This window comes from Crotalus tigris, unplaced genomic scaffold (genome assembly GCF_016545835.1).
Source record: "Crotalus tigris isolate CLP2741 ecotype Arizona unplaced genomic scaffold, ASM1654583v1 scf7180000017659.2616968, whole genome shotgun sequence".
NCBI classification, from domain to species: Eukaryota; Metazoa; Chordata; class Lepidosauria; order Squamata; family Viperidae; genus Crotalus; species Crotalus tigris.
In genome coordinates this window covers 903,099-925,940 of record NW_024096546.1, presented here as the reverse complement: position 1 = coordinate 925,940, position 22,842 = coordinate 903,099, and positions in this window count along the sequence as shown.

Here is a 22,842-nt window from a genome sequence, read left to right as displayed (position 1 = left end):
TTTCCAGATTTCACTAGAGTTTTATATTTTATAAATGATCAGGTGTTGTACTCTTAGAGTATGGGGAGGAATAGGAGGAGAAGGAGAAGAATGGATTTTAAGGAAAAGTTACATTTGACAATTATGCCATGGTCTAATATATATATTTTGGATTGGATATCATACAGTATGTAACCTATCAATGAAGTTCACCTCCCACTGCAATCATTGAACATCCCAGAAGATTATTGTGATGGTAAATTCTATGACCTTTTGTTAAACTATTTATGGTGTCCTGATTATTGATTAGTGTATTTCTTCAAACAGCACAAAAAAATATCAGCTCTATTGTTCCTTGGAGATCAAAAGGTGCCACTGAGACCAGAAAAAACTGTAATGAAATCTTCAAAAAAAAAAACCAAAAAAAACAAAAACAGGAAGCCTAACAGGTGTTGTTGGCTTTTTAATTCTGATCCAAATAATACATCTCTTAAAACTGTTGTGAGTATAGAGGACAAAGAACATGTTCACTATTTTGGGGTAGATGTCAAACTAATAATGTAATCATTAATCTTTCCTGAGGTGTATCTTGTGACATTTCATTTTATGACTAAACGACTATAAAAAATCTCCACTTTTGATAAATTCACATAAATGCTTTCCACACATTTATGGGTTGATAAAATGATGTTGTGCCTGATCAGATTACAAATAAATAAGAAATGGTCTGCTTAGAAGCAAGAAATATCAAGAATAGTTAACAGTGATCAGTACCTGATAAAATAATGCAGTGAGCTGAAGAGATTTTCATGTAAAGTGTATGAACTTGCATTGAAAATTGTACTGTAATTTTAAACAGGATAGTAAAACTTTATGTGCTTTTAAATATATTTGTTATAGAGACACTATTTTAAAATCCCTTTACCAACACATTTAAAACAGCTGTTAAAGTAAAAGTAAAAGTGTCCCCTGTCCAGTCTGGTCTGAATATAGGGGCCTGTGTTCATCTCTGTTTCCTAATCAGTGTAGTCCAATGATACTTCCATGGTCATGTGGCCATGACTATATATTGAGGTGCACAGCACACTGTTACCTTTCCACCTATTTATCTACTTGCATGTGCATGTTTTTGCTAGGTTGGCAAGAGCTGGGGCAAGTAATGGGAGCTCACCCCAACATGTGGTACATAGGTCTCAAAATGCCAACCTTATGGTTGGCAAGCCCAGAGTCTTAGCCACTAGGCCAGTCTGCCCCTGTTAAAATAGTTGTTATTGAGCCTATATTGCACATCTGGGCTTAACAAATTTTAAACAAATAAATTTAGAGGAAGACTGGACCTGAGCCAGTCTACAGCTCTTTTTCAAATTAATTATGCTTGCAATATTCATCCACATATCTCAAAGTGAGATTTTGTAAGTGTCTTGTCACCCAACTCCTCTGTCCTTGTGGTGTTGGTTAAGCAAAGGAGGTTAATCTCCACTGCCTCCTTTACTTGAGAGCAGAGCCAAATTATTAATGGCTGGTAAATTCAAGAGCTCTGATCTTGAAAAATTGAATTATCTTCTTTCAGGTGTGCTCCCAATTGTCAGCAACCAAGCTGCTACTTTTGTCCTGATGTCATTTAAACTTAGAAAAAAATACAGGTTATATATGTTTTCAACAGAAACCTATTTTCAGCAGTTTTTAGTTGCACATAGAAATATTGCAAGGCATCAGTGGGGTGTTGACTGAAGGAAAAAGAATGTCATCACCATTTTTAGTAGTAGACAAATCACTTGTAACTGTGAATTCTGCTGTATATACACATTCAAGCTAAAGATAGACTTAAGAACAGAATTCATTCCTAACAAAGGGACCATATATCCTTAAGTTCTTAGCTATAGCTTTGGCTGTAACTTTTATTTTGCTGTACCCGTTTTATGTCTAATAATTCTATGATTACTTTATTTTATAATTTCGCTATTGCATTGGTACTTTATTATGTTTTATGACATTTGATATGTTATAACCTTGAGTTACAATAAACTTATTTACTTAACGTTCACAATAACATGTCAGCATCACAAATAAATAAAATAAGAAATAATACAACTAAGCACATTTGCATTCATAGTGATGTTGCTGTCACAAAAAGAGGCCAGCAACAATAGTAAAGGCTTATTTTTGCAAGGAATATCAAATTATCACAAAAGAGGAGAAGAATTTGTTTTGTTTCCTTTTAAATCAATCATGAATTTTTTTTCAGAAAGCTAAATTGTTTTCATAAATAACTTACATGAGTGGTCAATAGTTAATTTTCACAATAGTATTGTTTTTCTACTTTAAATGTTTTGTTTTGGAATAAAATAGATAAGGAAAGAAAGCAAATACCACCATTTTATATTATTACATATGATTTTACTGTTATATAAATTTATTGGTTGTTTCTTTGATAATAGAGATATTTTATATTCCTGGAAAACTACAATCTACTACTTAGTACTGATTTATGAAAAGCCATAATAGTAAATAAAAAAATAGGAGAATGAGAATGAAAATATTGCTTAGAGGCTATGTTGGGTGAAATGTATAAGAAATGCTAACAAATAATGGGTAAATAATGGCCATGAGCCATTATCTTTTCATAATAAAGAACCCCAGGAAAAATATCAAAATGCAAATTAAATAATAATTATATTTTAAATAGTAATAGCACCTCTATACTGCTTCACACTGCTTTGCATCCCTCTCTAAGCAGTTTACAGAGTCAGTATATTGCCCCCAACAATCTCGGTCCTCATTTTACTGACCTCGGAAAGATGGAAGGCTGAGTCAACTTGAGTCACTGAGAATCGAACTGCTAAACTGCTGGCGGTCAGCTGTCAACAGAATTAGTCTGCAGTACTGCATTCTAACCACTGCACAATTGCAATATGCGTTTCTCATATCACATTCTTGCTTAAATTAGTTAGAAAAAGTGAAAGATTATTTTCTAATTTATACTCTGGAAAAAAATGTAATAGTAAAAATAAAATAAGAATATTGAAATTAATTAATTGCCTAAATGTGGAATTTTCATTTCAGGTATTTCTCAGCCCAAGGAGTTTCTAAACATTTCTTCAACAAGCAAACACAACAAAGATAAAGAAGAGGTTTGCCTGCAAACCACAATTTCAAAATCTCCAGTCTTATCCCAAAAGTTATAGTTGGCAGATTGATTTTCTTCTTTTCCCTCTATTGGTCACTCTGTTTAGCTTTTAATTTCACAATGTGCCAAAGCTGCCTTGAAATAAAGGGGCATAATGATTCACCCTGCATCTCTGTTGCCGTATTTGATTACATTTCTCTTCATCATTCTCCCATAAAAGGTCAGAGGCACCATTTTATCCTCAACTGAGAAAAACCCAGCAAGTTAAATTGTCTCAGAGCTGTCTATTAGTTGATCACACATTTGTAAAAAAAATTGTCATTTCCCATTATTGTTAAATAGATCAGTACACTCATACCTCTTGCACTGAGTTATTATGGAGACAAAAGATCTGTAATTTTGGTGCAGAAAAATGAGATTCACTCTCTCCCGCCAACATTAATGGTCACATCAGAGAAGATTTCAGGAAGCATCTGGTGGAGATGTATTCTATTTATTTGAACTGGACTGGGAAAAAAAACACTGAATATAATGTAGTGTTAAGATGCATGATGTTTGTAGCATCAGTATAACATTGGCCTCTTAGAGAAAGCATAGTTTAGGGACATGGAATATGTTTTAATCCACAAAGTTTCTTATATAATACCATATAAAAAGTGCTGTTTGGGGACTTTCGTGTGATCAAGCAGCTACGATGGCTGCTTTTCACAAAGCAGCCCATTCCTGGGTTGTGTAAAAGCCACAGGACTTTTACAATCAGCTGTCCCGCAGCTTGAATCTCTTCCCTGGGAGAAAGGGAAGAGAAGAGCTGCTCAGGTAGAGGTAAGAGCTCCCCTGGATCCCCATAATTTTAGGGATCAGAGGGTTGAGCTCCCTCGGAGCCTGAGCCAACTCTGCACTCCAGGACGTCTTTGTCCCGAAGTTCTGGGATGAAGCAAGGCGCCGCTCCCACATCTGCTTTTTTTGGGGGGGGAGGCTTGTGAGTATTCAAATGCAGATGAAGCAGACCAGGAGAAAGTGAATTTAAGATTGATTGTGACTTTAACTCCTGCAAGCATCTTCTCCCCCCTTTCTTCTTTTTGTTTACTTTCCCGTGAAAGCAAAATGGAGACTGTCATTCTTGTTTGACTTTGCAATAAATTTAAAAGTTTATGTTTTAAATATAGAGGCAAGAATTTTGTTCCTCTTTCTCTTTTTTTTCCTTTTTTCTTTCTTTTTATTATTATTTAAAGAACTGTGATATTATAGAGGCAAGAATTTTGCTCCTTTGAAATTAACAGAATGGCTTCAAAACGTTTGGTCTCTGTCCCTAAAGCTTCTATTTCTTCCCCAATGACTCAGCCTGTTTCTCAGTCTAAACCAAAATCACCCCCACCCTCTCCTCCTCCTGCAATCTCTCTCAAAGACTTACAAGAGGCTTTAAAAATGACTGCTTTGGATATTAAAGAGGAGGTAAAAGATCTTATAATTGCAGAGAGGGCTATTACAGAAGAATTATTGGAGAAAAAGAACAAGCAGGTCAGAGAAGACATATTATTTGCGTTTTCTGGTCTTGCCCTGCATATTGAAAGGATTGATGATAAAATAGAAGAGATTACTGAAAATGCAGCAAAATTGGAATTTGGAATGGTGGAAGTGGAGAATAAGATAGAAGTTACACAGGATGAACAAACTATTTCACAATACAGAGAAATGGAGTTCGCATTGCGTACCCGAGGATTGAAAGAAAATTTCCAGGAAGTTTTGAAGATGCTTATTGTTAAAGATATCGCTTTTAATCTTGGATAGAGACCAGAAGAGGTTGGGAATGAGATAGAAAAAATCTTCAGAGTCAACTCACGGGTGGCCAGACAGAGAAATTTACCAAGAGATGTGGTTATTTACTTTTCCAGAAGATCTATTCGTAATTTATTTATTTATTTAATTTTATTTATATGCCGCCCAATCCCAAAGGACTCAGGGCGGCATACAAAATTAAAACAATCATCTAACAATAAAACAATAAAATAATACAATCATACAGCGTGTCCGATCATATTCCCCCCCCCCCGGGGACATCAGCCCCAGGCCTGCTGGAATAGGAGAGTTTTTTTTATTATTATTAATGAAAGTTTTTTGAAGTTTTACAAAAAAAAATTTCCCTTCCCCAAACCCTCCCAAACCACCCCAACCCTCCCCCAACCTTCCCAGAGCTGAATACAGGCTTAGTTAAAACTTAAAAGAAAAAATTTTAAACACATGTAAACCATAAACAATTGATTGCAATAATTAAACAAATTATAAAATACTTTAAGACCAATATATAAAAAGCAGAAAAAATTATGATTACAATCATTAGACAAATTATAAAATACTCAAACACCAGTATAAAACTTAAAAAAAATAAAAGGAATTAAAAGAGAAAAAACCAAGGAAAATTTTATAAGAAAATTAAACCACCCTTAAAATATTATAAGCAGTATAAATTATTCAAAAAGCTAAACACTATCTAATATCATACTTATATTATTTAAAGTTTATCCATTTTTCTTTAAAAACACCCTCAAAAACACATATAAACATTACTTGTATCATTGAAATTCCCTTATACATATTTAAAACGAAATATTCCTTTAAATGCTCCTTAAATATCTAAACATATACTACCTATCTAAAATTTTCATTCAATCTCCATAATATCATACTTATATTATATAAAATCTATCCCTCTTTCTTTGTCATCAAACTCAAAAATACACATATAAACGTTAGTTGTACCATTAAAACAGAATATTCTTTTAAGTACTCCTTAAATTATTAAACTTAAACTTCTTATCTAGAATTTTCATTCAATCTCCATAATTTTCTCTCCTCTTTACCAATAACCAATTCCATCCACAATGAGCTGTAATCTGTCAATAGCCTGAAAGCAATCTGTACATTCTTTATCCATCTCTCTTATCCAGAAACCTCGAGAGAAGTGCTAGGAAATCTGCCCTTGAAGATTGCTCCAAAAAGTTTATAGATCTTGCTTCTCCCACAGACTCAGAAACAAATACTTGTGAGACTTCCTTAACCTCCTTCTTCTGTTGGTCTTTTTCCTTGCGTTTGTATGCTGCCCGAGTCATCCTCTGCTCCTTCATCTCAACTTGTTGAGACCCCTCAGTCTGTAATTTTCCCATTTTCATCAATACAGGTTCTTCAGACTGCAATTCTGCCTTCTTCTCTTCCAAAGCTTTAAACATAATAGGTGGTGATGAACCTGCCCCCAGGACCGAAGTATAAAACTCTTTTGCTTTGAAAACAATATTAAGCCTATAACGTGTCCCCGCATAATTCACCACCATTCCAGTCGGGACATCCCATCTAAACAACATTTGCCTCTTTTTAAGTTCATCTGCTAAAAAAGCAAACTCCTTTCTTCTTCTTAAAATTTTAGATGGGATCTCCTTTAAAATTATGAAACTTCTTATTGTAAAAAGCTTGTATAATTTCATTGCGCAGGGATCTTTTCCCAAAATAAATTACCACATCTCTTGGCAGATTTCTTTGCTTTGCCACCACAGAATTAACTCTAAATATTTTTTTCAATTTCTCTAAATATTTCCTCTTTTTCTCTATCCAGAATCACAGCAAGGTCATTTGCAACCATCTCTCTCAAATCTCCTTGCAAATGCTCTCTCAAGCCTCTGATTCTTAAAGCATATTCCATTTCTCTATATTGAAGCATAAGAATCTCATCTTGAGAATTTTCCATCTCTTTTTCCATACCTTCAAACTTTCCCTCCAGCAGCTCCACTTTATCTGCAACCTCTTCTACACGAAAGTCCAACTTTTCAAGAACAGAGGCAAGTCCTTTTAAAGCCAAAACTATATCTTGCCTCAGAATCCTATTATTTTCCGCTAAAATCTCTTTCACTTCTCCCCTAATTTGAGATATAGCGTTTCCCATAATGTCTTGCAAATCTTTTACCGTTAATAACTGTGCAAAGGGAGAGGGTGATACTGTTGATTTAGATTGTTGTACTGATGGTATCACTGAAGAAGAAACCACCTTAGGAACTGTGGAGATTACTGGACGCTTTGGAACCATCTTAGAAAATCTTTACTCCTTCTTAAAAAAATACACAAAAAAGAGGGGAAAAAGAATTAAACAAAAAAGAGGGAGATTAACTCCAAAAAATCAAAAGCTCCTTCAAAAGAGAATCATTATAATAAGAAGAAAAAAGTTAGGAAAAGGAAAAAAAAATAATTAACTAGAAAAAATCCATTCCGTTTTTTTTAAAAAGTACAGAAAGTACAAAAAAGAATCCCTCAAAATATAAAAAAAGTTAAACAGGAAGGGAAAATAATCCTCCTGAAATCCAAACCCAACATCAAAAAATCTTTATAAATAATCAAATCCATTCCATTCCGTTCCAGTCATATAAAAAAAAAGCAAAAAACCTGCCGATCGCCATTTTACTTTCCCTTTCAACAAAAAGAAAGAAAAAAGAGGGAATAAAAGTAAATCTTTAAATTTAAAGTCCAAATAAAATCAGAAAAAACAAAATCCTCTATTCAGCTCTGTCCGCTTTTTTAAAAAAACTCACCAGATCACTTTAATCGTGGAGGTGGGTGCAGCGGCTTGCTTTGTCTCTAAAGACAAAGACAGCTGGGAAGCGGAGACAATCTGAACTCTGTGGGAGCGCTCTTTTCACCCCCCCCAAAAAAATTCTTGGGAGTGTATCAGAGGCTCAACCACTATTCAGATGATACTCCCCTCACTCCCTTTGCCCGGGAAGGAGGTTTTGAACCGCAGAACAGCTGATGTCTGCTGTTCATAGCGGTTCTAACACTTTCCCAGGAGGACGGCTACAAAGTAGCCGCCATCGCGCGCGCAGATCCATCGGAAGCGCGGAACAGGAGAGTTTTAATGGCTTTCTTAAAGGCCGGCAGGGTGGGAGTAGTTCGAACCTCGGTGGGAAGTTGATTCCACCAGGTCGGAGCCACCACAGAAAAGGCCCTTCCCCAAGGGCCCGCCAGCCGACATTGTCTGGCCGACGGGACCTGAAGGAGGCCCAATCTATGGGACCTCACCAGTCTCTGGGAACTGTGCAGCAGTATGCGGTCCTGTAAGTAACCTGGCCCTATGCCATGAAGGGCTTTAAAAGTGATAACCAACACCTTGAATTGAGTCCGGAGACCCACAGGAAGCCAGTGCAGCTCACGGAGGATAGGTGATACGTGAGCGTACCTTGGCACGCCCACAATCGCTCTCGCGGCTGCATTCTGAACCAACTGCAGCCTCCGAACGCTCTTCAAGGGTAGCCCCATGTAGAGCGCGTTACAGTAATCCAGTCTTGAGGTGACAAGGGCATGAGTGACCGTGAGTAAAGCCTCCCGGTCCAAATAAGGCCGCAACTGGTGCACCAGGCGAACCTGGGCAAAGGTCCCCCTGGCCACAGCCGATAGATGTTGTTCCAAATTTAGCTGTGAGTCCAGGAGGACACCCAAGTTGCGTGCCTGCACTGAGGGAGGTAAATTTGCCCCCCCCCAGGACTAATGATGGACCATCCAGTTGACCTTTGGGAGGCAAGACCCAGAGCCACTCGGTCTTGTCAGGGTTGAGTCTAAGCCTGTTCACCCCCATCCAGACCCTCACATCTTCCAGGCACCGGCACATCACGTCGACTGCTTCACTGAAAGGACACGGGGTGGAGATATATAATTGGGTATCATCCGCGTACTGATGATACCTCACCCCGTGTCGCCGAATGATCTCACCCAGTGGTTTCATGTAGATGTTAAAAAGGAGGGGGACAGGACCGAGCCCTGAGGCACCCCATGATCAAGGCGCCTAGGGGTTGATCTCTGTAATGAAATTATACGGGCTTTTTATAAAAAGAGGTTTCAAATTGCAGCTCAAGATGTGATAATTTTAAAAGAAATACCTCCAAAAATTTTAAGAGGTAGAAAAGATTTTACCTTTCTGTCTGATGAGTTAAAACATCGTCAAATCCAGTTCAGATGGGAGATTCCAAGAGGAATAGTAGTGAATTATGATGGAATACGTCACAGATTAACTACAGTTTTAAAGGCAAGAGATTTCTATCACTCTATTCTAAAGGCAAGACCATCTTCACCTCCACAAACAAGGGTAATTGAAGAGCCCATTATGGCAGGAGCTTTCTCATTGATTGTCATGGAACAAGCGGTGTTGCCTGTACAGAATCTTGAGATAAAAGATCAAAGGATGACACGAGCTGCCCATAAATGTAAAGAAAAAGAGCAGCAGCAGAAGAGTGGCGATAAAGTAGAAGGAATTGTTACTACAGAGCCTGTGGGAGGGGCAAGACCTAAAAGATCTTCGACAGTTGATCTTCAGGCTATGCTTCAAAGGTTTCAGGCCGGTGTAGATGGCCAAGTTCCTGACCTGGAATGTTAATGCCTTAAATTTACCTCAGAAACGGAGAAAGGTCTTCTACTATTTGAAACAACATAATAATGACTTGATATGTTTGCAAGAGACTCATATAACTTCAAAGGACTCAAAATATTTGACAAATTCTCGTTTGGGATCACATTTTATAGCTCCAGCTCCAGAGAAAAAAGGGGGTGTTGTAATTTATGTGAAGAAAAATTTATCGGCTAAATTAATTGAGGTTGATCTTGAAGGAAGATATGTCTTTGTGGAACTACTGTTACAAGGCAAGAAAGTTCTTATTGTTGGATTATATGCCCCTAATCAACAACAGAAGCAATTTTATAAGCTTTTGCATGGGAAGATATCCCAGTTGGATTATAAATCCATAATTTTGATGGGTGACTGGAATGGAGTTTTGGATATAACTATAGATAAAAAGAGCTCTTCAAAAAATTTTACTCAAACTAAATTACCCAAAACTTTTTTTGATTTGAAAGAAGAGTTGGAACTTATTGACATTTGGCGAGAAAGGAACACAAGTGATAGAGATTTTACCTTCTATTCGGATAGACATCAGTCATTTTCAAGGATTGACTTCTTTTTGATTACTAGTGATTTTCTTTCTAGGGTGAGAAAGATAAAAATCTTTCCCAGGACCCTTTCAGACCATAGTGCTGTGTGGATGGAGCTATGCTTGGAAGATGGGAACAGAAGGCCTTGGAGACTGAATGAGAATTTGTTTACCCGGGGAGAGTTTGTACAAAAATGTAAAGAGTATTTAAAGGAGTTTTTTGCTTTAAATATGAATAAGGGTACATCAATGCCCATGGTCTGGGATGCCAGTAAGGCATATATGAGGGGAATTTTAATTCATTTAAATAAAGTTTCTAGGGATAAAAGGATACAAAGACGTAGAGAAATAGAAGATGAGATTAAAATAAAAGAAGAAGCGCTTGCTCTCAATCCAACTGATAATAACTTAAAGGTTTCTATAAAGATGCTTAGGGAACAATTTAATATGTTGATGGCAGATCAGGTGGCTACCAATTTGCGTTATATGAGACATAATACTTTTTGTAATGCGAATAAGCCTGTGAGGTGGTTAACTTATCAGTTACGAAAGAAACAGAAGGCTAGGATTATAGAGAAAATAAAATATAAAGGTACTGAGGTTTTTCAGCAAAATTTGATTAAAAAGAGTTTTTTAGATTTTTACACAAAACTATACTCAAGTGATAATATAAAGGGAATGGATATAGATAAATATTTACAATCAGTACATTTTCCTAAACTTTCTGAGGAACAGCAAAATGGGATGAATTGTTTAATTACTGTGGAGGAAATTGGCTTAGCTATCAAGCAGTTAAAGGTGGGAAAGTCTCCAGGAACAGATGGATTGATGTCGACGTATTATAAAAATGTATATGAAGAAATGTTGGAGCCATTAAAGGAGCTTTTTAATAGTATCTTGCTGGGAGCACAAGTTCCTCCCTCCTGGAAAAGAGCGTTTATATCATTGATTCAGAAGGAGGATCAAGATCTTACAGAGCCTAAGAATTATAGGCCGATATCATTATTAAATGTAGATTACAAGATTTTTACAAAAAAATTGGCAAATAGATTAATGCAGGTTATGAAGGATTTGATTCACAGTGATCAATCAAGATTCATAACAAGGCGATACATGAAATATAATGTTAGACAAATTATTAACTTAATTGAGTATTTGGATAAGAACAATAAGATTCCTGTGGCTTTTATATTTTTGGATGCTGAAAAAGCCTTTGATCAATTAGATTGGCAATTCTTATTCTCACTGGTAGAGAAAATGAATTTTGGGGATAATTTTTTACATGCACTTAAAGCTATATATCAGCAACAATCTGCTCAAATTGTTGTTAATGGGGGATTGACTGAGACTTTTAATATTGAAAAAGGGACAAGACAAGGATGCCCATTATCTCCATTGTTATTTGTTTTGACATTGGAGATTTTGTTGATCCAGATTCGAGAATCAACGGTAATCAAGGGCATAAAGATAAGAAAAAATGAGTATAAATTACGGGCTTTTGCGGATGATTTGGTTTTGATTTTGGAACAACCGATTAGAGCGGTTGATTGTCTATTAGAACTTATAATACAGTATGGAAAAGTTTCTGGTTTTAAAGTCAATAACCATAAGACTAAGATATTATCTAAGAATATGTTAGCCAATGACAAGGAAAGTTTGGTTAAAGCCACAGGTTTTCAGATGGTGAAAAAGGTTAAATATCTGGGAGTATATTTAACTGCCTCAAATGGAAAATTGTATAAAAATAATTATGAATTACTATGGGCAAAAGTACAAAAGGATTTAAATGACTGGAAAAAACTGCAATTGCCATTGTTGGGGAGAATTTCAGCTGTAAAAATGAATGTTCTACCAAAGTTTCTTTTCTTGTTTCAGATGATACCTATTTTAAAAAAAGATGTAAATTTGGAGGAATGGCAGAAGGGTATCAATAAATTCATTTGGGCTGGGAAAAAACCAAGGGTTAAGTTTAAGATTTTGCAAGATGCCTGAGAAAGAGGAGGACTTAAAGCATCTAACTTGAAATTATATTATGTTGCAGCCGCCTTAACTTGGATAAGTGATTGGCTTAATTTAACAAATAAGGATATTCTTGTTCTTTTTTTTATTGAAAGTTTTTAAAAGTTTTTACAAATAACAAAAAACAACAACAAAAAAAACCAAAAAAACCCTCACCCAACCCCTCCCAAACCACCCCCTCCAACCCCCCCCCTCGAGCTTCCCAGAACTGAATATAGGCTTAATTAAAATTTTAAAAACCTAAACAAATTTTAACAACTTATAAAGTAGTTAATAATAAATATATATGACATAAGCATTAAAAAGGAAAGATACTTGAAAAAAAAAGAAAAAAAAGGAAGAAAGAAAGGAGAAAGAAGAAAAGAAATAGAAAAAAGGGGAAAAAAGGGAAAAAAGAGGAAAAAGTACAATCTATAAAATATCAAAAATTATATACAAATTATAAAAAAGCTAAATGATATTTTTTATATCCAATTTATGTGGTATAAAATTTATCCATTTTTCCCATACAGCAAAAAATTTCTCTTGTGATTGCTCCTTTAAAAAAGCCGAAATCTTTGCCATTTCCGCCAAATATGAAACTTTAAAAAACCACTCTTGCAAAGTAGGCAAAGATTCCTTCTTCCAATATTGCCCTACTAACAGCCTTGTGGCTGTGATCAAATTTAACATCAATATAACCTCCTTAGCATCACAATCAATAACAATACCTAACAGAAATAATTGCGGGGTAAATTTTACTCTCTTTCTAAAAATTCTTTGAATATTCCACCATATCTTAATCCAAAAAGCTTTTATATTTTTACATGACCACTAAATATGATAATAAGTGGCATCCAAACAACCACATCTCCAACATTTAGGCTGTAAGTCAGGGTACATAAGAGACATTTTTTGTGGATCAAGGTGCCATCTATAAAACATTTTATAAAAATTCTCCCTTAAGTTCTGTGCTTGTGTAAATTTAACATTCCTCACCCAGATAATTTCCCAGGTATCCAGTGGAATTGGTTCACCAAAATGTTGTGCCCATTTAATCATGCAGTCTTTAATTAATTCAGATTCTGAATCCAATTCCACTAGAACCCCATAAACCCTCTTAATGTGAGTTTGTCTTTGATCCTTTACTTGTTTAAAAAGATTTTCATCTTCTCTAAGCCAGCCCATGTTACAATCCATCTTCCATCTATCCACTAATTGTCTATATTGAAACCATGAATAGGTAATATTTTCATATAATAAATCTTCCAACGATTTTAACTACCAATTTTGACCATCCCATCTAAGTAGTTGTGTATAAGAAACCCTATCCATTTTAACTCCTCTCCTTATCCCCTCTATCGCATGCCAAGGTATAGCCCATAGAGGTATTTTAAAATCACTCTTGTAATATTTCCTCCAAACCCGAAGTAAAGAAATCCTTATAATATGTGATTTAAAAACTCGATCCACTTTTTTATTAAAAATTAAGTAGGCATGCCATCCAAAAAGTAAATCCCAACCCTCCAGATGGAGTATTTCTGCATTTGTTAAATTCACCCAATCACTAATCAATATTAAAGCCACTGCATCATAATATAATTTCAAATTTGGTACCTTGAGTCCCCCTCTCTCACGGAAGTCTTGCATGATTTTAAGCTTTACCCTTGGTTTTTTCCCTGCCCAAATGAATTTATTAATGCCTTTCTGCCATTCATTTAAGTTAACCTCATTCTTTAAAATAGGTAGCATTTGAAACAAAAAGAGAAATTTTGGTAGGACATTCATTTTAATCACTGCAATTCTACCCATAAGAGATAACTGTAACTTATCCCAATTCTTCAAGTCTTTCTGTACCCTGATCCACAACCTTTCATAATTATTCTTATACAAATTTACATTAGAAACAGATAAAATAACCCCCAGATATTTTACCTTGTCGACAACTTGAAAATCAGTTAAATTAACCAAAATCTGCTTATCCCGGTTAGTCATATTTTTAAGTAATATTTTGGTCATTATTATTGATTTTAAAACCCGAAACACATCCGTATTGATGAATCAGTTGTAATAACTTTACTACAGAATAGGTAGGTTGAGACAGAGTAACCACCAAATCATCTGCAAAAGCTCTTAACTTGTATTCTTTTTGGTTAACTTCTATTCCTTTTATTTCCTGCGACTCTCGAATTTTAATCAACAAAATTTCCAATGTTAGAACAAACAATAACGGTGACAATGGACATCCCTGTCTTGTACCTTTTTCTATTGTAAAAACATCTGACAAACCCCCATTAACAATAAGTTGTGCCGTTTGTTTTTGATATCTAGCACCTAGAGCTTGTGATATTTTTTCACCAAAATTCATCTCCTCAATTAATCTTAACATAAACTGCCAATTCACTTGATCAAAAGCTTTTTCAGCATCTAAAAATATCAGCCCTGCAGAAATTTGGTTGTTCTTATCTAAGTATTCTAATAAATTAGTAATTTGTCTGACATTATTTTTCATATACCTTCCGGTTATAAAACCCGATTGATCCTTATGTATAAGCTGATGCAAAACCCTCATAAACCTGTTAGCTAAAATTTTTGCAAAAATCTTATAATCTACATTTAAGAAAGATATAGGCCTATAATTCTTTGGTAAGGTAGGATCTTGGTCCTCTTTTGGGATCAAGGATATAAAAGCACTGCGCCATGACGGAGGAATCTCTGAACCCTGTAATATATTATTAAAAAGGTCACATAAAGGTTGAGTCATCTCTTCTACTAAGGTTTTATAATAAATAGATGTCAAACCATCTGTACCCGGCGCTTTACCTAATTTTAATTGCTTAATAGCTGTCACAATTTCCTCATTGGTAATTAAGCCATTAATTTCTTGTTTCTGATCTTCTGTTAGTTTAGGAAAGTTAGCCTCACTTAAATAATTATTTATATCTAAAGTTTGTACATTAGTACTCTTATATAATTTCTGATAGTAATCTAGAAAAGATTTCTTGATCAGCTCCTTCTGGTACACTAATTTACCATTATAATTTATTTTATCTATAACTCTCTGTCTCTGTTTCTTTCTTAATTGATAGGCCAACCATCTCCCTGGTTTATTGGCATTACAAAATGTGTTTTGTTTCATAAACATTTAATTAGTTGCAGCTTGATCAGCCATCAACATATTAAATTGTGTTTTTAGCACCTTTATAGCTTCTTTAACCTTTACATCTGAAGGATTTAAAATCAAAGACTTCTCTTTTAGTTTAATCTCATCTTCCAATTCCTTACATTTCTGAGTCTGCTTTTGTCTATGAACATTATTCATTTTTATCAAAATCCCACGCATAAAGGCTTTACCTGCATCCCATACCATTGATATTGATGTTCCCTTATGCATATTTAAAGCAAAATAATCCTTTAAACACTCCTTTAGTTTTTGAACATTCTTTTCTTGTTTAAATAAGTTCTCATTCACCCTCCATGATCTCCTCTCCTCTTTTTCAACGGCCAGTTCCATCCAAACTGGACTATGATCCGTCAGTGACCTAGGAAAAATTTTTACATTCTTTACCCTATTATATAAGTCAGTTGTAATCAAGAAAAAGTCAATTCTTGAGAAAGATTGATGTCTGTCTGAGAATAAAGTAAAATCTCTCTCCTCTTGATTACGTTCACGCCAATAATCCCTCAGCTCCCAGTCCTCTTTCAAATCAAAGAAGGCTTTAGGTAATTTAGCCTGTTTGAAGAAAATAGAAGAACCTTTTTTGTCCTTTTGTGTATCAAAAACACCATTCCAATCACCCATTAATATCACAGACCTATAGTCCAGCGAAGTTATTTTCTGATGTAACATTGTTCCTGTTGCTGGTTTAGTGCGTACAGTCCCACTATAAGTATTTTCTTACCATATAAACCAAGTTCAATCATAACATATCTTCCTTGAGGATCTGATTCTACCAGACAAGCTGGTAGACTTTGCTTAACATAAATAACCACACCCCCTTTTTTCCCAGGGGCAGGAGATACAAAATGAGATCCCAAGCGAGCATTAGCTAGATATTTTTGATCTTTGAGTAGAATATGAGTTTCCTGCAAGCAAATAATATCATTATTATGTTGCTTTAGATAATAAAAAAATTTCTTTTCTGCGGGGAATTAAGGCCGTTAACATTCCAGGTCAGGAACTTTGCCATCTCCCTTGACCAGGAGCCTGGAGAAAACTGCCTGAAGATCTGCCACTGAGGAATGTGTTGCAGAACTCTTGGGTCTTGATCCTCCCACCGGCATTGAAACACTTTCATGAGAAGATTCTTTAACTTCTTTCTTCTGTTGTTCTTTTTCCTTACTTCTATGTGCTGCACGAGTCATTCTCTGCTCTTTAACCTCTGTTTGGCGCAGCCATTCCACCTGTGATTTTCCAACAGCCATCAAACCTAATCCTTCTGACTGCTGTTCCACCTCTTTGCCGCCCAGAGCTTTCTGAATCATAGATGAGGATGAGCCTGCTCCCAGGACCGTGTTATAAAACTCTTTGGCTTTGGCAACCGTATTTAGTCTGTAACGTGTCCCCGCATGGCTCAAAGCAATACCCATCGGAATCTCCCATCTGAATGGCATCAATCTTGTTTTAAGTTCATTAGCTAAAAAAGCAAAGTCTTTTCTATTTCTTAAAATTTTAGATGGGATTTCCTTTAAAATGATAACATCTTGGGCAGCAATCTGGAACCTCTTATTGTAAAAAGCTTGTATGATCTCATTACGCAGAGATCTCTTTGCAAAGTAAATCACAACATCTCTTGGCAGATTCTTTTGTTTCGCAATCCAGGAATTAACTCTATAGATTTTTTCCACTTCTCTAGGTAATCCATCTTTGTCCCTATTCAGAACAACAGCTAGATCATTAATCACCATCTCCATTAGGTCTTGATTCATGTCTTCTTTGAGACCCCTAATTCTCAAAGCATATTCCATTTGCCTATACTGAGACATAAGAATATCCTCTTGTGAAGTTTCCATCTTTTTTTCCATATCTTGAAATTTATCCTCAAGGAAGTCTACTTTCTCTGCAACTTCTTCCAGTCTGGAATCCAACTTCACAACCACAGAAGCCAATCCTGATAAAGCTGTAACTATGTCTTGCCTCAAAATAATATTATTCTCCACTAAAAGCTCCTTCATTTCCTCTTTAGTTTCAGATTTGTTCTGTTCAAGAAGATCTTTATTCTGTTTAAAAAGGTCTTTCATTTCCTCTTTACTTTCAGACTTGCTCTGTTCAAGAAGTTGCTTCATTTCCTCCCTGATTTGAGACACAGCATCTCCCATTATATCTTTAATATCTTGTGCAGACAAGCCTGGCAAAGGAGGAGAAGAAGGAGGTGTAACCTTAGGTTGCAACACTGGTGGTATAACTTTAAGTTGTTGTTGTACAGTTGCAATTGCAGGAGAGGAAATCACCTTAGAAACTATAGAAGCTGGTTGTCTCTTTGAAGCCATTTTTTAAAAATCTTATTCTCTCTTTCTTTCTTCTTAAAAAAAAAGAAAAATACTAAAATCCTTAAAGTTAAAAAAAGGAACAAGGAGAGTGCAAAAAAAAGAAACTTCGGAACCTCCAAAACACTTTAAAAAAGAAGAAAAAACTTAAAAGAAAAAAGAACTGTGCTATCCATGCATTTCATTTAAATCCGTTCTTTCTTTCCAGAAAAGAAAAAAAAGCACTTTCAAAACGCCATCTTACTTTCACTCTCACTCTCCACCACAGAAAAAAACAAAAGAAAAAAGAATCAGCATAAACTAAAAGAGAAATAAAAAGAAATAAAACTCTAACTCTAAATAGAATCCTTTAAACAGTTCTGTCCGCTTTAAAAATCACTCACCAGGAAACTTTAAGCGCAGAGATGGTAGCGGCGTTTCCCTTTGTTTCCAAAGAAACAAAGACAGCTGGGAGGCGGAGAAGGCACGAACTCTGAGGGAACACTCTTTCTACCCCCCCCCAAAAAAAAAGATCCAGGGGGGGTAAGAGGTTCTACCTCTATTCGTGTGGTCTCTACCCCTTCCCTTCGCCCGGGAAGGGGATTTCGAGCCACGGGCCAGCTGATGCGCGCTGTGCTCCGCAGATCTAAAGCCTTCCCAGGAGGACGGCTACAAAGTAGCCGCCATCATCGTCGCTGACCACCGGAAGCTCCTCGGATATTCTTGTTCTTGAAGGGTGGGATTTAATGTATGATTGGCATGCATATTTAATTTTTAATAAGAAAGTGGACCGGGCTTTCAAATCACATATTTTGAGGAGTGCCAAATTTCGAGTTTGGAAAAAGTATTATTATAGGTTAAACTATAAAATACCTATCTGGGGGATTCCTAGACATGCAATTGAGGGGATTTCTAAGGGGATGAATTTTGATAAAATTTCATATAAAGAATTATTAACTTGGTCAGGTTCGGATTGGCATTTAAAATCTCTAGATGCATTAAGGCAAGAAAATATTCTACAGTCATGGTTTCAATATTTACAAATAGTGGACAGGTGGACTGTAGATAAAAAAGAAGGAATAACACTAGAAGATGGAAATCTGGTTATTCAGATTAAAGATCAGAGTCAGGCCCATATAAAAAGAATTTACAATGCTTTAATAGAATTAGACTCTGAAACAGAATTGGTTAAAGACTGTATGATTAAATGGGCTCAGAATATCCAGGATCCGATCTCATTGGACTTATGGGAGACAATTTGGATTAGAAATGTTAGATTTACACAAGCTCAAAACTTGAGGGAAATTTTTATAAAATGTTTTACAGATGGCATTTAGATTCTAAAAAATTATCTTGTATGTATCCAAATTTACAACCCAAATGTTGGAGATGTGGTAATATGGATGCGACATATTTTCATGTTTGGTGGAATTGTAAAAAGGTAAAGGCTTTTTGGATTATGATTTGGTGGAACATTCAAAAGATTTTTAAAAGGAAGATAAAGTTCACCCCTCAATTATTCCTATTGGGTATCTTTGTGGATTTAAATGACAAAGAAACTACTTTAATGTTGAATTTATTAACTGCAGCAAGGTTATTAGTAGGCTCGTATTGGAAGAAGGACTCGTTGCCTACTTTAGAAGAATGGATATTTAAAGTTTCTAACTTTGCAGAAATGGCAAAAATTTCTGCTTATTTGAAGGATCATACACAAGAAAGATATATTATTGTATGGAGAAGATGGATAGATTATATTCAGAAAAAATATGGGACTATAAAGTTTCATTTATTTTATGAGTAAATTTTATAGTAACTGTTGTAGAGATTTGTTTATATGACTTAATTTAAGGGGAGTTAAAGGTTAAGTATGATGTTTTTTTTCTCTTTTATTTTCTTTTTTTCTTTTTTATTATTGTTAACTTTCTTAATAATAACCCTGTATTCTGCTCTGGGAAGCGAGGGGGGGAGGGTTGAGGGTGGGTGGGTGGTGAATGGGTGGGTAATGATAATATAGACATGGTAAACGCTTGGGCATTTCCCCTATGCTGCGTTCATGTGTGTGAGAGGGATGAGAGGGGAGGAAGGAGTAGGGAGGAAATAGGATGGTTAGAGGAGAAGGGGAGGGGAAGAGAGTAGGAGGGGAGGAGAGAAAGAGGAGGGAAGTGGGGAAGGATTAGAGAGGGTGGATGCAGCCTGGGGGGAATGGGCAGGCGGTATCAATGGTTAGGAATTTAATTGTATTTTGTATGAATAAATGGAAAATAAAAACTTTTTTAATAAAAAAAGTGCTGTTTGGGAATGATTTTTATACTTGCTGATAGATGCATCCTTGCTGAAAATAAATATAAAGACATCTCTCCATTGTCTTTATTTTTAATCATTTCTATGTCCCTCCCCCAAAAAAACCCCATATTAAACTTGAATTTTGTACACTCTACACATGTTTGTGACTCAGAAGCTTAAGCTGGGAAGATAAAGAGGATGAAGGAGAAGAAGAATGGAAGGAAGAAGAAATTGTACAAGGTTGGTCCATAGACCATGTTATAAAATCTTTATGCTTGTTGCAATAAATCTTTTTTCTCTAACTTGTTTCTTTATACATTTATGGAAGTCCATGTTTGATGGCAAGAGGCTGCCACTTAGGACACAGCTTTTTGCACGGCATGGCAGTTCATATGGAACTCACGCCCCAAGGGGATATGGAGACTTCCAACCACAATGAGCAAAGATTGTGTTAAATAATTTAATGGTGGGATTTTTGTTTCTTTTTCATATGCTTGGTTTTGAAACCATGACACTGATGGTGCTTAGTTTATAAATTAATTAATTAAATGCTAAGAAATTTATAGGAAACGGCTGCTGAAAAAAGAATCCATGGTCTCCAATACCAAAATTCAAAAGCTACAGTAAAAGACTTTTTTTAAAAAAAAATCCTGCTTCTTCAAGTTCCAACTTTAGCTTCATAGTCACAGAGAAAGTGTTTAATATTTGCAGGTATAGATACACACAGGGTATAGACACATACATATTCCAAAACCTTTGGCTTTTGACTATTTGACTATTAACAGTAAAGGGAACAGCAATCAAGAAATATATTACAGGCTAGCAGCAATAAAAACTTAATAACCTTTGGCTTCATTTTGCTGCAATATCTAATACTTCTATTATTACTTTTATTTTATAATTTCACTATTTTATTGTTGTTTTATTGTATTTTGAGGCATTTTATGTTATGACCTTGGGTTACAACAATAAACTTATTTACTTACTTACATTCATAATAATAATCAATAACAAATCATAACTTAATAGTCCATTCCCAAAGGCAAAATTTATTTACCACTTCAGTGTCAATTTTAAGGCTAGTTGTTGTTATTAGTTTGGTGTTAATATTTAATTGTAGTCTCAGTGTTTTAACTGTGCACTTTGGCTTTCATTACTGGAGATAGCAGATCAATTGCATTTTTAGCTATTAGTGTCATCCAGATAGCATGGATCATTGATGTTTTTTCCTCTAGTTTTAAAATTACACAATTCTTCTATCCAACGTTCCTCAATATATATTCAGCCTATAAGCTGAATAAATAAGGGCAAAGTATACAGCTTCCTCTCACTTCTTTGCCTGCCTGGAGCTATTTTGTTTTACTATATTCCATTGGGACTGTGGCTTCCTATTCTATATATAGATTCTACATGAGGATAATGAGATGTTTCCCATTATCTAAGGGCATCCTACAGCTTGGTCAACAAAATTAAAGGTCTGGTGAGAAAATTCCTCTGTGGGCAAAACTTGCAAATACCACTCACTGGAAGTTTATCTCAGTTCTACTATTACTAATGATAAGGCTCGATTTAAATTAACTCTTTTGTTCTTTTGAGGTCTTGTTTGAGAAATACATTGCACCGGCATTAGTATATAGAAAGTATCAATTAACTATGAAACAACACATTCAAAATTGCAATGGCCCCCATCTATATAGTAGTATAGTAGTTATCAATTATTAGTAATAATAATAATAGTAGTAGTAGTAGTAGTAGTAGTAGTAGTAGTAGTAGTAGTAAAGTTGGAAGGGACCTTGGAGGTCATCTAGTCCAACCCCCTGCTTAGGCAGGAAACCCTATACCATTTCAGACAAATGGCTGTCCAGTCTCTTCTTGAAAACTTCCAGTGTTGGAGCATTCACTGCTTCTGGAAACAGGTTGTTCCACTGGTTAATTGTTCTAACTGTCAGGAAGTTTCTCCTTAGTTCTAGGTTGCTTCTCTCCTTGCCCTCTTGTCCTGCCTTCAGACGCCTTGGAAAATAGCTTGACTCCCTCTTCTTTGTGGCAGCCCCTGAGATATTGGAACACCTTGGCTATCTTGTACCCAAATAAAGACGGTAGATATATTTTCTTAACAAAAAATCATTAAGAATTACATCCATTTTTTTTAACTTCAATTTAGCTATTGAGTCAAAGACTCTAGTCAAATTACAAATATTATTGCTAAGAGTTGAAAAATACACTATAGAGCACCAGTTTATGTTCCACCTTATTTGCTTCACTGTAGTACTTTGCATTAGGTTGTGTACATATGGTAACAGGAAGCCATACCCATGAAAGTATTATTGGCAATGGCTATTGGTTATTATTATTAACTTTATATATACTAAATTACATAAGACAAAAATTCCTACAAGTCTGTAATAATACTACTGATCTAATTCATCTTGAGACTAACTCTAGATATTCATTTTGAGTCTAACTCTAAACTTGAAAAGGCACACTTACCAGTCAGTTAAGTAGATTTTTTTCCTATCACCTTCTCAACCCCTGATGTAAAGTTTGGGAGAATATGAAAGTTTGTACAGATATTTGTTATTTTGACTAGTCTAATGGTGGGATTGCCCAATTATATGCATTTTACTTCAAAATGTGAGAATACATTTGAGAGGCAATTAAATATATGTGCTGATATAAGCTGGTAGGATTTTGTTCAGAAAAGCAAAATTAAAATCTGGATATCAAAGATTGAGTCTGTAGCACATAAGAATTCAGAAGGTAAGAAAAAGATTTAGAACTCTACACACACACACATCATCATCATCATCATCACCACCACCACACTACCACCACACAGACGCATTTCTTCTCTAAATAACAGTGGTATTAATTGCTACAGTGCCTTTAGGTAAATAATTTTGGGGTTAATTCTAGTATCCAGAGTGATCTTAGTTTATATGTTCTTTTTTAATGAAAGTGAGTACCATTTATTCATATTTTGAAATTTGATTTTTTTTAATTAAAGCAGACACATACAGTATGTGGCTTCCAATG